The sequence below is a fragment of the Somniosus microcephalus genome, chromosome 19 (genome assembly GCF_052327205.1).
Source record: "Somniosus microcephalus isolate GS21.2 chromosome 19, FLI_Smic_1.0, whole genome shotgun sequence".
Classification (NCBI taxonomy): domain Eukaryota; kingdom Metazoa; phylum Chordata; class Chondrichthyes; order Squaliformes; family Somniosidae; genus Somniosus; species Somniosus microcephalus.
The window spans coordinates 22,998,770-23,014,397 of NC_141005.1; the positions used below are offsets into that span (position 1 = coordinate 22,998,770).

The following is a 15,628-nucleotide window of genomic DNA, read 5'->3' on the forward strand; positions in this document are numbered from 1 at the left end:
TTGGAACACAGGAGGCTGAGGCGAGACCTAATTGAGGTGTGTAAAATTATGAGGGGCCGAGATAGAGTGGATAGGAAGGACCTATTTCCCTTAGCAGAAGGGTCAATAATAGATTTCAAGTAATTGGTAGGAGGTTTACAGGGAATTTGAGGAGACATTTTTTCACCCAGTGAATGGTGGGGGTCTGGAATGCACTGCCTGAAAGGGTGGTAGAGGCAGAAACCCTCATCACGTTTAAAAAGTACTTGGATATGCACTTGAACTGCCGTAACCAACAAGGCTACGGACCAAGTGCTGTAAAGTGGGATTTGGGTGGATTGCTCTTTGTCGGCTGGCACGGACAAGATGGGCCGAATGGCCTCCTTCTGTGCTGTAAATTTCTATGATTCTGCCTGATCATGTGACATCTGCCCACACGACTTCTACAAATGTTATTACATTGTAGCCAGGATTGTTTAGTTTCCAATTCCGCCCATTTTGAAGCCAGGTCTCCGTTATGGCTACTATTGCATAACCCCATGTGGCAACTTGCGCCTGCAACTCGTCAATCTTATTTGTAACACTCCTCGCATTAACACACATGCATTTCAACAGCATGCTAGTTGGCTTTGCTTTTTTCCTGAATTTAACTGCTGCTCTTTCTACATTCTTCTTTGTTCTGTTGCTGTTTGTCCCTCCGAGTTTTCTATGCACCTTGTCTCTCCTCTCTGCTGCTGTGTCCTGGTGGCCCTCCGCCAGTGTGTATATTTTGGCTATCTTATTTTCTTCTTCTGCTTATTTCGGCCCTGTGTCTGGAGCCCCTTGCATTTGTGTAGCAGCAGGAGAATGTGCAGCGAAGAAATGGTCAAAGGAAAGCGAGAGAGAGAGAGAGAGCAGCAAAAAGGATGTTGATTGATTAAGAGCAGTGTGTGCGCGTGTGTGTGCAAAACGTTGAGCAGCCTGTGGCGGCAGCAAAAGCCTACTGCACCTGGTATTCCCAGGCAGTCTCCCATCCAAGTACTAACCAGGCCTGACTCTGCTTAGTTTCCGAGATCAGACGAGATCGGGCGTATTCAGACTAGTATGGCCGTAGGCATATGCTAGCTGGCTTTCTCTTTACTTAAAGCTGTCGCCCATTTTTTTCTCTTCTACGCATTCATACAAGTATTCAACACTCAATTTACATTTACAAATTTTACTCCTCCCGCAACCCCCCACCCCCCCTCCACCTCTTCTTGCTGCTCTGCCTCCCACACAAACAAACTACAAGCCCAACCCTTCATTGCCTTCTATTCAAATATTACATCAAATAAACATGCTCAAACACCAAGTCTTAAGGGCTGTAGCATCTTTCAAACTGGACAAATACCCAGGCCCGCATCAAATCTATCCCACACTCTTAAGAGAAGTAAGACACCAAATAGCACAGGCTCTCACCATCATTTTACAATCCTCTCTGGCTACAGGTGTGGTGCCCGACCACTGGAGGACTGCTAACGTGCTACCGTTCTTTCAAAAGGGAGAGAGGGATAGACCGCATAATTACAGGCCAGTCAGCCTAACCTCGGTGGTGGGAAAATTATTGGAAAAAGTTCTGAGGGACAGGAGAAATCTTCATTTAGAAAGACACGGATTAATCAGGGACAGTCAGCATGGATTTCTTAACGGAAGGTCGTGTCTGACTAACGCAATTCAATTTTTCGAGGAGGTAACAAGGAGGGTCGATGAGGGTAGTGCCTTTGATGTAGTCTATATGGATTTTAGCAAGGCTTTTGATAAGGTCCCGCATGCCAGATTGGTCACGAAAGTAAAAGCCCATGGGATCCAAGGCAAAGTGGCAAGTTGGATCCAAAATTGGCTCAGAGACAGGAAACAAAGGGTAATGGTCGAAGGGTGTTTTTGTGACCGGAAGGCTGTTTCCAGTGGGGTTCCGCAGGGCTCACAGAATCACAGAAACCCCACAGTGCAGATAGAGGCCATTTCGGCCCATCGAGCCTGCACCGACTCAGTACTGGGCCCTTTGCTTTTTCTGGTATATATCAATGATTTGGATTTGAATGTAGGAAGTATGATTAAGAAGTTTGCAGATGATACAAAAATTGGCCGTGTGGTTAATAATGAAACAGAATGCTGTAGACTGCAGGAAGATATCAATGGACTCGTCTAGTGGGCAGAACAGTGGCAAATGGAATTCAGTTGGAATACACAATAAATGGTAGGACACTGAGAAATGCAGAGGATCAGCGGGACCTTGGAGTGCATGTCCACAGATCCCTGAAGGTAGCAGGACAGGTAGATAAAGTGGTTAAGCAGGCATACGGGATACTTGCCTTTATTAGCCGAGGCGTAGAATATAAGAGCGGGGAGGTTATGCTTCAACTGTATAAAACACTAGTTAGGCCGCAGCTAGAGTGCCGCGTGCAGTTCTGGTCACCACATTACAAGAAGGATGCGATTGCACTAGAGAAGGTGCAGAGGAGATTTCCGAGGATGTTGCCTGGGCTGGGGAATTTTAGTTATGAGGAAAGATTGGATAGGCTGGGGTTGTTTTCTTTGGAACACAGGAGGCTGAGGCGAGACCTAATTGAGGTGTGTAAAATTATGAGGGGCCGAGATAGAGTGGATAGGAAGGACCTATTTCCCTTAGCAGAAGGGTCAATAATAGATTTCAAGTAATTGGTAGGAGGTTTACAGGGAATTTGAGGAGACATTTTTTCACCCAGTGAATGGTGGGGGTCTGGAATGCACTGCCTGAAAGGGTGGTAGAGGCAGAAACCCTCATCACGTTTAAAAAGTACTTGGATATGCACTTGAACTGCCGTAACCTACAAGGCTACGGACCAAGTGCTGTAAAGTGGGATTTGGGTGGATTGCTCTTTGTCGGCTGGCACGGACAAGATGGGCCGAATGGCCTCCTTCTGTGCTGTAAATTTCTATGATTCTGCCTGATCATGTGACATCTGCCCACACGACTTCTACAAATGTTATTACATTGTAGCCAGGATTGTTTAGTTTCCAATTCCGCCCATTTTGAAGCCAGGTCTCCGTTATAGCTACTATTGCATAACCCCATGTGGCAACTTGCGCCTGCAACTCGTCAATCTTATTTGTAACGCTCCTCGCATTAACACACATGCATTTCAACAGCATGCTAGTTGGCTTTGCTTTTTTCCTGAATTTAACTGCTGCTCTTTCTACATTCTTCTTTGTTCTGTTGCTGTTTGTCCCTCCGAGTTTTCTATGCACCTTGTCTCTCCTCTCTGCTGCTGTGTCCTGGTGGCCCTCCGCCAGTGTGTGTATTTTGGCTATCTTATTTTCTTCTTCTGCTTATTTCGGCCCTGTGTCTGGAGCCCCTTGCATTTGTGTAGCAGCAGGAGAATGTGCAGCGAAGAAATGGTCAAAGGAAAGCGAGAGAGAGAGACAGAGAGAGAGAGAGAGAGAGAGAGAGCAGCAAAAAGGATGTTGATTGATTAAGAGCAGTGTGTGCGCGTGTGTGTGCAAAACGTTGAGCAGCCTGTGGCGGCAGCAAAAGCCTACTGCACCCGGTATTCCCAGGCGGTCTCCCATCCAAGTACTAACCAGGCCTGACTCTGCTTAGCTTCCGAGATCAGACGAGATCGGGCGCATTCAGACTAGTATGGCCGTAGACATATGCTAGCTGGCTTTCTCTTTACTTAAAGCTGTCGCCCATTTTTTTCTCTTCTACGCATTCATACAAGTATTCAACACTCAATTTACATTTACAAATTTTACTCCTCCCGCAACCCCCCACCCCCCCTCCACCTCTTCTTGCTGCTCTGCCTCCCACACAAACAAACTACAAGCCCAACCCTTCATTGCCTTCTATTCAAATATTACATCAAATAAACATGCTCAAACACCAAGTCTTAAGGGCTGTAGTATCTTTCAAACTGGACAAATACCCAGGCCCGCATCAAATCTATCCCACACTCTTAAGAGAAGTAAGACACCAAATAGCACAGGCTCTCACCATCATTTTACAATCCTCTCTGGCTACAGGTGTGGTGCCCGACCACTGGAGGACTGCTAACGTGCTACCGTTCTTTCAAAAGGGAGAGAGGGATAGACCGCATAATTACAGGCCAGTCAGCCTAACCTCGGTGGTGGGAAAATTATTGGAAAAAGTTCTGAGGGACAGGAGAAATCTTCATTTAGAAAGACACGGATTAATCAGGGACAGTCAGCATGGATTTCTTAACGGAAGGTCGTGTCTGACTAACGCAATTCAATTTTTCGAGGAGGTAACAAGGAGGGTCGATGAGGGTAGTGCCTTTGATGTAGTCTATATGGATTTTAGCAAGGCTTTTGATAAGGTCCCGCATGCCAGATTGGTCACGAAAGTAAAAGCCCATGGGATCCAAGGCAAAGTGGCAAGTTGGATCCAAAATTGGCTCAGAGGCAGGAAACAAAGGGTAATGGTCGAAGGGTGTTTTTGTGACCGGAAGGCTGTTTCCAGTGGGGTTCCGCAGGGCTCAGAGAATCACAGAAACCCCACAGTGCAGATAGAGGCCATTTCGGCCCATCGAGCCTGCACCGACTCAGTACTGGGCCCTTTGCTTTTTCTGGTATATATCAATGATTTGGATTTGAATGTAGGAAGTATGATTAAGAAGTTTGCAGATGATACAAAAATTGGCCGTGTGGTTAATAATGAAACAGAATGCTGTAGACTGCAGGAAGATATCAATGGACTCGTCTAGTGGGCAGAACAGTGGCAAATGGAATTCAGTTGGAATACACAATAAATGGTAGGACACTGAGAAATGCAGAGGATCAGCGGGACCTTGGAGTGCATGTCCACAGATCCCTGAAGGTAGCAGGACAGGTAGATAAAGTGGTTAAGCAGGCATACGGGATACTTGCCTTTATTAGCCGAGGCGTAGAATATAAGAGCGGGGAGGTTATGCTTCAACTGTATAAAACACTAGTTAGGCCGCAGCTAGAGTGCCGCGTGCAGTTCTGGTCACCACATTACAAGAAGGATGCGATTGCACTAGAGAAGGTGCAGAGGAGATTTCCGAGGATGTTGCCTGGGCTGGGGAATTTTAGTTATGAGGAAAGATTGGATAGGCTGGGGTTGTTTTCTTTGGAACACAGGAGGCTGAGGCGAGACCTAATTGAGGTGTGTAAAATTATGAGGGGCCGAGATAGAGTGGATAGGAAGGACCTATTTCCCTTAGCAGAAGGGTCAATAATAGATTTCAAGTAATTGGTAGGAGGTTTACAGGGAATTTGAGGAGACATTTTTTCACCCAGTGAATGGTGGGGGTCTGGAATGCACTGCCTGAAAGGGTGGTAGAGGCAGAAACCCTCATCACGTTTAAAAAGTACTTGGATATGCACTTGAACTGCCGTAACCTACAAGGCTACGGACCAAGTGCTGTAAAGTGGGATTTGGGTGGATTGCTCTTTGTCGGCTGGCACGGACAAGATGGGCCGAATGGCCTCCTTCTGTGCTGTAAATTTCTATGATTCTGCCTGATCATGTGACATCTGCCCACACGACTTCTACAAATGTTATTACATTGTAGCCAGGATTGTTTAGTTTCCAATTCCGCCCATTTTGAAGCCAGGTCTCCGTTATAGCTACTATTGCATAACCCCATGTGGCAACTTGCGCCTGCAACTCGTCAATCTTATTTGTAACGCTCCTCGCATTAACACACATGCATTTCAACAGCATGCTAGTTGCCTTTGCTTTTTTCCTGAATTTAACTGCTGCTCTTTCTACATTCTTCTTTGTTCTGTTGCTGTTTGTCCCTCCGAGTTTTCTATGCACCTTGTCTCTCCTCTCTGCTGCTGTGTCCTGGTGGCCCTCCGCCAGTGTGTGTATTTTGGCTATCTTATTTTCTTCTTCTGCTTATTTCGGCCCTGTGTCTGGAGCCCCTTGCATTTGTGTAGCAGCAGGAGAATGTGCAGCGAAGAAATGGTCAAAGGAAAGCGAGAGAGAGAGAGAGAGAGAGAGAGAGAGAGAGAGAGAGAGAGAGAGCAGCAAAAAGGATGTTGATTGATTAAGAGCAGTGTGTGCGCGTGTGTGTGCAAAACATTGAGCAGCCTGTGGCGGCAGCAAAAGCCTACTGCACCCGGTATTCCCAGGCGGTCTCCCATTCAAGTACTAACCAGGCCTGACTCTGCTTAGCTTCCGAGATCAGACGAGATCGGGCGCATTCAGACTAATATGGCCATAGGCATATGCTAGCTGGCTTTCTCTTTACTTAAAGCTGTCGCCCATTTTTTTCTCTTCTACGCATTCATACAAGTATTCAACACTCAATTTACATTTACAAATTTTACTCCTCCCGCAACCCCCCACCCCCCCTCCACCTCTTCTTGCTGCTCTGCCTCCCACACAAACAAACTACAAGCCCAACCCTTCATTGCCTTCTATTCAAATATTACATCAAATAAACATGCTCAAACACCAAGTCTTAAGGGCTGTAGTATCTTTCAAACTGGACAAATACCCAGGCCCGCATCAAATCTATCCCACACTCTTAAGAGAAGTAAGACACCAAATAGCACAGGCTCTCACCATCATTTTACAATCCTCTCTGGCTACAGGTGTGGTGCCCGACCACTGGAGGACTGCTAACGTGCTACCGTTCTTTCAAAAGGGAGAGAGGGATAGACCGCATAATTACAGGCCAGTCAGCCTAACCTCGGTGGTGGGAAAATTATTGGAAAAAGTTCTGAGGGACAGGAGAAATCTTCATTTAGAAAGACACGGATTAATCAGGGACAGTCAGCATGGATTTCTTAACGGAAGGTCGTGTCTGACTAACGCAATTCAATTTTTCGAGGAGGTAACAAGGAGGGTCGATGAGGGTAGTGCCTTTGATGTAGTCTATATGGATTTTAGCAAGGCTTTTGATAAGGTCCCGCATGCCAGATTGGTCACGAAAGTAAAAGCCCATGGGATCCAAGGCAAAGTGGCAAGTTGGATCCAAAATTGGCTCAGAGGCAGGAAACAAAGGGTAATGGTCGAAGGGTGTTTTTGTGACCGGAAGGCTGTTTCCAGTGGGGTTCCGCAGGGCTCACAGAATCACAGAAACCCCACAGTGCAGATAGAGGCCATTTCGGCCCATCGAGCCTGCACCGACTCAGTACTGGGCCCTTTGCTTTTTCTGGTATATATCAATGATTTGGATTTGAATGTAGGAAGTATGATTAAGAAGTTTGCAGATGATACAAAAATTGGCCGTGTGGTTAATAATGAAACAGAATGCTGTAGACTGCAGGAAGATATCAATGGACTCGTCTAGTGGGCAGAACAGTGGCAAATGGAATTCAGTTGGAATACACAATAAATGGTAGAACACTGAGAAATGCAGAGGATCAGCGGGACCTTGGAGTGCATGTCCACAGATCCCTGAAGGTAGCAGGACAGGTAGATAAAGTGGTTAAGCAGGCATACGGGATACTTGCCTTTATTAGCCGAGGCGTAGAATATAAGAGCGGGGAGGTTATGCTTCAACTGTATAAAACACTAGTTAGGCCGCAGCTAGGGTGCCGCGTGCAGTTCTGGTCACCACATTACAAGAAGGATGCGATTGCACTAGAGAAGGTGCAGAGGAGATTTCCGAGGATGTTGCCTGGGCTGGGGAATTTTAGTTATGAGGAAAGATTGGATAGGCTGGGGTTGTTTTCTTTGGAACACAGGAGGCTGAGGCGAGACCTAATTGAGGTGTGTAAAATTATGAGGGGCCGAGATAGAGTGGATAGGAAGGACCTATTTCCCTTAGCAGAAGGGTCAATAAAAGATTTCAAGTAATTGGTAGGAGGTTTACAGGGAATTTGAGGAGACATTTTTTCACCCAGTGAATGGTGGGGGTCTGGAATGCACTGCCTGAAAGGGTGGTAGAGGCAGAAACCCTCATCACGTTTAAAAAGTACTTGGATATGCACTTGAACTGCCGTAACCTACAAGGCTACGGACCAAGTGCTGTAAAGTGGGATTTGGGTGGATTGCTCTTTGTCGGCTGGCACGGACAAGATGGGCCGAATGGCCTCCTTCTGTGCTGTAAATTTCTATGATTCTGCCTGATCATGTGACATCTGCCCACACGACTTCTACAAATGTTATTACATTGTAGCCAGGATTGTTTAGTTTCCAATTCCGCCCATTTTGAAGCCAGGTCTCCGTTATAGCTACTATTGCATAACCCCATGTGGCAACTTGCGCCTGCAACTCGTCAATCTTATTTGTAACGCTCCTCGCATTAACACACATGCATTTCAACAGCATGCTAGTTGGCTTTGCTTTTTTCCTGAATTTAACTGCTGCTCTTTCGACATTCTTCTTTGTTCTGTTGCTGTTTGTCCCTCCGAGTTTTCTATGCACCTTGTCTCTCCTCTCTGCTGCTGTGTCCTGGTGGCCCTCCGCCAGTGTGTGTATTTTGGCTATCTTATTTTCTTCTTCTGCTTATTTTGGCCCTGTGTCTGGAGCCCCTTGCATTTGTGTAGCAGCAGGAGAATGTGCAGCGAAGAAATGGTCAAAGGAAAGCGAGAGAGAGAGACAGAGAGAGAGAGAGCAGCAAAAAGGATGTTGATTGATTAAGAGCAGTGTGTGCGCGTGTGTGTGCAAAACGTTGAGCAGCCTGTGGCGGCAGCAAAAGCCTACTGCACCCGGTATTCCCAGGCGGTCTCCCATCCAAGTACTAACCAGGCCTGACTCTGCTTAGCTTCCGAGATCAGACGAGATCGGGCACATTCAGACTAGTATGGCCGTAGGCATATGCTAGCTGGCTTTCTCTTTACTTAAAGCTGTCGCCCATTTTTTTCTCTTCTACGCATTCATACAAGTATTCAACACTCAATTTACATTTACAAATTTTACTCCTCCCGCAACCCCCCACCCCCCCTCCACCTCTTCTTGCTGCTCTGCCTCCCACACAAACAAACTACAAGCCCAACCCTTCATTGCCTTCTATTCAAATATTACATCAAATAAACATGCTCAAACACCAAGTCTTAAGGGCTGTAGCATCTTTCAAACTGGACAAATACCCAGGCCCGCATCAAATCTATCCCACACTCTTAAGAGAAGTAAGACACCAAATAGCACAGGCTCTCACCATCATTTTACAATCCTCTCTGGCTACAGGTGTGGTGCCCGACCACTGGAGGACTGCTAACGTGCTACCGTTCTTTCAAAAGGGAGAGAGGGATAGACCGCATAATTACAGGCCAGTCAGCCTAACCTCGGTGGTGGGAAAATTATTGGAAAAAGTTCTGAGGGACAGGAGAAATCTTCATTTAGAAAGACACGGATTAATCAGGGACAGTCAGCATGGATTTCTTAACGGAAGGTCGTGTCTGACTAACGCAATTCAATTTTTCGAGGAGGTAACAAGGAGGGTCGATGAGGGTAGTGCCTTTGATGTAGTCTATATGGATTTTAGCAAGGCTTTTGATAAGGTCCCGCATGCCAGATTGGTCACGAAAGTAAAAGCCCATGGGATCCAAGGCAAAGTGGCAAGTTGGATCCAAAATTGGCTCAGAGGCAGGAAACAAAGGGTAATGGTCGAAGGGTGTTTTTGTGACCGGAAGGCTGTTTCCAGTGGGGTTCCGCAGGGCTCACAGAATCACAGAAACCCCACAGTGCAGATAGAGGCCATTTCGGCCCATCGAGCCTGCACCGACTCAGTACTGGGCCCTTTGCTTTTTCTGGTATATATCAATGATTTGGATTTGAATGTAGGAAGTATGATTAAGAAGTTTGCAGATGATACAAAAATTGGCCGTGTGGTTAATAATGAAACAGAATGCTGTAGACTGCAGGAAGATATCAATGGACTCGTCTAGTGGGCAGAACAGTGGCAAATGGAATTCAGTTGGAATACACAATAAATGGTAGGACACTGAGAAATGCAGAGGATCAGCGGGACCTTGGAGTGCATGTCCACAGATCCCTGAAGGTAGCAGGACAGGTAGATAAAGTGGTTAAGCAGGCATACGGGATACTTGCCTTTATTAGCCGAGGCGTAGAATATAAGAGCGGGGAGGTTATGCTTCAACTGTATAAAACACTAGTTAGGCCGCAGCTAGAGTGCCGCGTGCAGTTCTGGTCACCACATTACAAGAAGGATGCGATTGCACTAGAGAAGGTGCAGAGGAGATTTCCGAGGATGTTGCCTGGGCTGGGGAATTTTAGTTATGAGGAAAGATTGGATAGGCTGGGGTTGTTTTCTTTGGAACACAGGAGGCTGAGGCGAGACCTAATTGAGGTGTGTAAAATTATGAGGGGCCGAGATAGAGTGGATAGGAAGGACCTATTTCCCTTAGCAGAAGGGTCAATAATAGATTTCAAGTAATTGGTAGGAGGTTTACAGGGAATTTGAGGAGACATTTTTTCACCCAGTGAATGGTGGGGGTCTGGAATGCACTGCCTGAAAGGGTGGTAGAGGCAGAAACCCTCATCACGTTTAAAAAGTACTTGGATATGCACTTGAACTGCCGTAACCTACAAGGCTACGGACCAAGTGCTGTAAAGTGGGATTTGGGTGGATTGCTCTTTGTCGGCTGGCACGGACAAGATGGGCCGAATGGCCTCCTTCTGTGCTGTAAATTTCTATGATTCTGCCTGATCATGTGACATCTGCCCACACGACTTCTACAAATGTTATTACATTGTAGCCAGGATTGTTTAGTTTCCAATTCCGCCCATTTTGAAGCCAGGTCTCCGTTATAGCTACTATTGCATAACCCCATGTGGCAACTTGCGCCTGCAACTCGTCAATCTTATTTGTAACGCTCCTCGCATTAACACACATGCATTTCAACAGCATGCTAGTTGGCTTTGCTTTTTTCCTGAATTTAACTGCTGCTCTTTCTACATTCTTCTTTGTTCTGTTGCTGTTTGTCCCTCCGAGTTTTCTATGCACCTTGTCTCTCCTCTCTGCTGCTGTGTCCTGGTGGCCCTCCGCCAGTGTGTGTATTTTGGCTATCTTATTTTCTTCTTCTGCTTATTTCGGCCCTGTGTCTGGAGCCCCTTGCATTTGTGTAGCAGCAGGAGAATGTGCAGCGAAGAAATGGTCAAAGGAAAGCGAGAGAGAGAGACAGAGAGAGAGAGAGAGAGAGAGAGAGAGCAGCAAAAAGGATGTTGATTGATTAAGAGCAGTGTGTGCGCGTGTGTGTGCAAAACGTTGAGCAGCCTGTGGCGGCAGCAAAAGCCTACTGCACCCGGTATTCCCAGGCGGTCTCCCATCCAAGTACTAACCAGGCCTGACTCTGCTTAGCTTCCGAGATCAGACGAGATCGGGCGCATTCAGACTAGTATGGCCGTAGGCATATGCTAGCTGGCTTTCTCTTTACTTAAAGCTGTCGCCCATTTTTTTCTCTTCTACGCATTCATACAAGTATTCAACACTCAATTTACATTTACAAATTTTACTCCTCCCGCAACCCCCCACCCCCCCTCCACCTCTTCTTGCTGCTCTGCCTCCCACACAAACAAACTACAAGCCCAACCCTTCATTGCCTTCTATTCAAATATTACATCAAATAAACATGCTCAAACACCAAGTCTTAAGGGCTGTAGTATCTTTCAAACTGGACAAATACCCAGGCCCGCATCAAATCTATCCCACACTCTTAAGAGAAGTAAGACACCAAATAGCACAGGCTCTCACCATCATTTTACAATCCTCTCTGGCTACAGGTGTGGTGCCCGACCACTGGAGGACTGCTAACGTGCTACCGTTCTTTCAAAAGGGAGAGAGGGATAGACCGCATAATTACAGGCCAGTCAGCCTAACCTCGGTGGTGGGAAAATTATTGGAAAAAGTTCTGAGGGACAGGAGAAATCTTCATTTAGAAAGACACGGATTAATCAGGGACAGTCAGCATGGATTTCTTAACGGAAGGTCGTGTCTGACTAACGCAATTCAATTTTTCGAGGAGGTAACAAGGAGGGTCGATGAGGGTAGTGCCTTTGATGTAGTCTATATGGATTTTAGCAAGGCTTTTGATAAGGTCCCGCATGCCAGATTGGTCACGAAAGTAAAAGCCCATGGGATCCAAGGCAAAGTGGCAAGTTGGATCCAAAATTGGCTCAGAGGCAGGAAACAAAGGGTAATGGTCGAAGGGTGTTTTTGTGACCGGAAGGCTGTTTCCAGTGGGGTTCCGCAGGGCTCAGAGAATCACAGAAACCCCACAGTGCAGATAGAGGCCATTTCGGCCCATCGAGCCTGCACCGACTCAGTACTGGGCCCTTTGCTTTTTCTGGTATATATCAATGATTTGGATTTGAATGTAGGAAGTATGATTAAGAAGTTTGCAGATGATACAAAAATTGGCCGTGTGGTTAATAATGAAACAGAATGCTGTAGACTGCAGGAAGATATCAATGGACTCGTCTAGTGGGCAGAACAGTGGCAAATGGAATTCAGTTGGAATACACAATAAATGGTAGGACACTGAGAAATGCAGAGGATCAGCGGGACCTTGGAGTGCATGTCCACAGATCCCTGAAGGTAGCAGGACAGGTAGATAAAGTGGTTAAGCAGGCATACGGGATACTTGCCTTTATTAGCCGAGGCGTAGAATATAAGAGCGGGGAGGTTATGCTTCAACTGTATAAAACACTAGTTAGGCCGCAGCTAGAGTGCCGCGTGCAGTTCTGGTCACCACATTACAAGAAGGATGCGATTGCACTAGAGAAGGTGCAGAGGAGATTTCCGAGGATGTTGCCTGGGCTGGGGAATTTTAGTTATGAGGAAAGATTGGATAGGCTGGGGTTGTTTTCTTTGGAACACAGGAGGCTGAGGCGAGACCTAATTGAGGTGTGTAAAATTATGAGGGGCCGAGATAGAGTGGATAGGAAGGACCTATTTCCCTTAGCAGAAGGGTCAATAATAGATTTCAAGTAATTGGTAGGAGGTTTACAGGGAATTTGAGGAGACATTTTTTCACCCAGTGAATGGTGGGGGTCTGGAATGCACTGCCTGAAAGGGTGGTAGAGGCAGAAACCCTCATCACGTTTAAAAAGTACTTGGATATGCACTTGAACTGCCGTAACCTACAAGGCTACGGACCAAGTGCTGTAAAGTGGGATTTGGGTGGATTGCTCTTTGTCGGCTGGCACGGACAAGATGGGCCGAATGGCCTCCTTCTGTGCTGTAAATTTCTATGATTCTGCCTGATCATGTGACATCTGCCCACACGACTTCTACAAATGTTATTACATTGTAGCCAGGATTGTTTAGTTTCCAATTCCGCCCATTTTGAAGCCAGGTCTCCGTTATAGCTACTATTGCATAACCCCATGTGGCAACTTGCGCCTGCAACTCGTCAATCTTATTTGTAACGCTCCTCGCATTAACACACATGCATTTCAACAGCATGCTAGTTGGCTTTGCTTTTTTCCTGAATTTAACTGCTGCTCTTTCTACATTCTTCTTTGTTCTGTTGCTGTTTGTCCCTCCGAGTTTTCTATGCACCTTGTCTCTCCTCTCTGCTGCTGTGTCCTGGTGGCCCTCCGCCAGTGTGTGTATTTTGGCTATCTTATTTTCTTCTTCTGCTTATTTCGGCCCTGTGTCTGGAGCCCCTTGCATTTGTGTAGCAGCAGGAGAATGTGCAGCGAAGAAATGGTCAAAGGAAAGCGAGAGAGAGAGACAGAGAGAGAGAGAGAGAGCAGCAAAAAGGATGTTGATTGATTAAGAGCAGTGTGTGCGCGTGTGTGTGCAAAACGTTGAGCAGCCTGTGGCGGCAGCAAAAGCCTACTGCACCCGGTATTCCCAGGCGGTCTCCCATCCAAGTACTAACCAGGCCTGACTCTGCTTAGCTTCCGAGATCAGACGAGATCGGGCGCATTCAGACTAGTATGGCCGTAGGCATATGCTAGCTGGCTTTCTCTTTACTTAAAGCTGTCGCCCATTTTTTTCTCTTCTACGCATTCATACAAGTATTCAACACTCAATTTACATTTACAAATTTTACTCCTCCCGCAACCCCCCACCCCCCCTCCACCTCTTCTTGCTGCTCTGCCTCCCACACAAACAAACTACAAGCCCAACCCTTCATTGCCTTCTATTCAAATATTACATCAAATAAACATGCTCAAACACCAAGTCTTAAGGGCTGTAGCATCTTTCAAACTGGACAAATACCCAGGCCCGCATCAAATCTATCCCACACTCTTAAGAGAAGTAAGACACCAAATAGCACAGGCTCTCACCATCATTTTACAATCCTCTCTGGCTACAGGTGTGGTGCCCGACCACTGGAGGACTGCTAACGTGCTACCGTTCTTTCAAAAGGGAGAGAGGGATAGACCGCATAATTACAGGCCAGTCAGCCTAACCTCGGTGGTGGGAAAATTATTGGAAAAAGTTCTGAGGGACAGGAGAAATCTTCATTTAGAAAGACACGGATTAATCAGGGACAGTCAGCATGGATTTCTTAACGGAAGGTCGTGTCTGACTAACGCAATTCAATTTTTCGAGGAGGTAACAAGGAGGGTCGATGAGGGTAGTGCCTTTGATGTAGTCTATATGGATTTTAGCAAGGCTTTTGATAAGGTCCCGCATGCCAGATTGGTCACGAAAGTAAAAGCCCATGGGATCCAAGGCAAAGTGGCAAGTTGGATCCAAAATTGGCTCAGAGGCAGGAAACAAAGGGTAATGGTCGAAGGGTGTTTTTGTGACCGGAAGGCTGTTTCCAGTGGGGTTCCGCAGGGCTCAGAGAATCACAGAAACCCCACAGTGCAGATAGAGGCCATTTCGGCCCATCGAGCCTGCACCGACTCAGTACTGGGCCCTTTGCTTTTTCTGGTATATATCAATGATTTGGATTTGAATGTAGGAAGTATGATTAAGAAGTTTGCAGATGATACAAAAATTGGCCGTGTGGTTAATAATGAAACAGAATGCTGTAGACTGCAGGAAGATATCAATGGACTCGTCTAGTGGGCAGAACAGTGGCAAATGGAATTCAGTTGGAATACACAATAAATGGTAGGACACTGAGAAATGCAGAGGATCAGCGGGACCTTGGAGTGCATGTCCACAGATCCCTGAAGGTAGCAGGACAGGTAGATAAAGTGGTTAAGCAGGCATACGGGATACTTGCCTTTATTAGCCGAGGCGTAGAATATAAGAGCGGGGAGGTTATGCTTCAACTGTATAAAACACTAGTTAGGCCGCAGCTAGAGTGCCGCGTGCAGTTCTGGTCACCACATTACAAGAAGGATGCGATTGCACTAGAGAAGGTGCAGAGGAGATTTCCGAGGATGTTGCCTGGGCTGGGGAATTTTAGTTATGAGGAAAGATTGGATAGGCTGGGGTTGTTTTCTTTGGAACACAGGAGGCTGAGGCGAGACCTAATTGAGGTGTGTAAAATTATGAGGGGCCGAGATAGAGTGGATAGGAAGGACCTATTTCCCTTAGCAGAAGGGTCAATAATAGATTTCAAGTAATTGGTAGGAGGTTTACAGGGAATTTGAGGAGACATTTTTTCACCCAGTGAATGGTGGGGGTCTGGAATGCACTGCCTGAAAGGGTGGTAGAGGCAGAAACCCTCATCACGTTTAAAAAGTACTTGGATATGCACTTGAACTGCCGTAACCTACAAGGCTACGGACCAAGTGCTGTAAAGTGGGATTTGGGTGGATTGCTCTTTGTCGGCTGGC

General features: G+C 46.5%; 4 non-coding genes and 2 pseudogenes across 4 annotated transcripts; all 6 read right to left on the minus strand.

The window, feature by feature from the left end:
* Nucleotides 1-955: 955 nt before the first annotated feature.
* On the minus strand, nt 956-1,074 carry LOC147103778 (5S ribosomal RNA; annotated as a pseudogene).
* A 2,435-nt stretch (nt 1,075-3,509) lies between these two features.
* On the minus strand, nt 3,510-3,628 carry LOC147103779 (5S ribosomal RNA). The gene has a single exon (XR_015072633.1). It is a non-coding gene; the product is annotated as a 5S ribosomal RNA (ribosomal RNA).
* Nucleotides 3,629-6,071: 2,443 nt separating this feature from the next.
* Nucleotides 6,072-6,190, minus strand: LOC147103780 (5S ribosomal RNA; annotated as a pseudogene).
* Nucleotides 6,191-8,613: 2,423 nt separating this feature from the next.
* LOC147103781 (5S ribosomal RNA) lies at nt 8,614-8,732 on the minus strand. The gene has a single exon (XR_015072746.1). It is a non-coding gene; the product is annotated as a 5S ribosomal RNA (ribosomal RNA).
* A 2,437-nt stretch (nt 8,733-11,169) lies between these two features.
* Nucleotides 11,170-11,288, minus strand: LOC147103782 (5S ribosomal RNA). The gene has a single exon (XR_015072550.1). It is a non-coding gene; the product is annotated as a 5S ribosomal RNA (ribosomal RNA).
* Nucleotides 11,289-13,715: 2,427 nt separating this feature from the next.
* Nucleotides 13,716-13,834, minus strand: LOC147103783 (5S ribosomal RNA). Its single transcript, XR_015072551.1, has one exon. It is a non-coding gene; the product is annotated as a 5S ribosomal RNA (ribosomal RNA).
* Between the last annotated feature and the right edge of the window lie 1,794 nt (nt 13,835-15,628).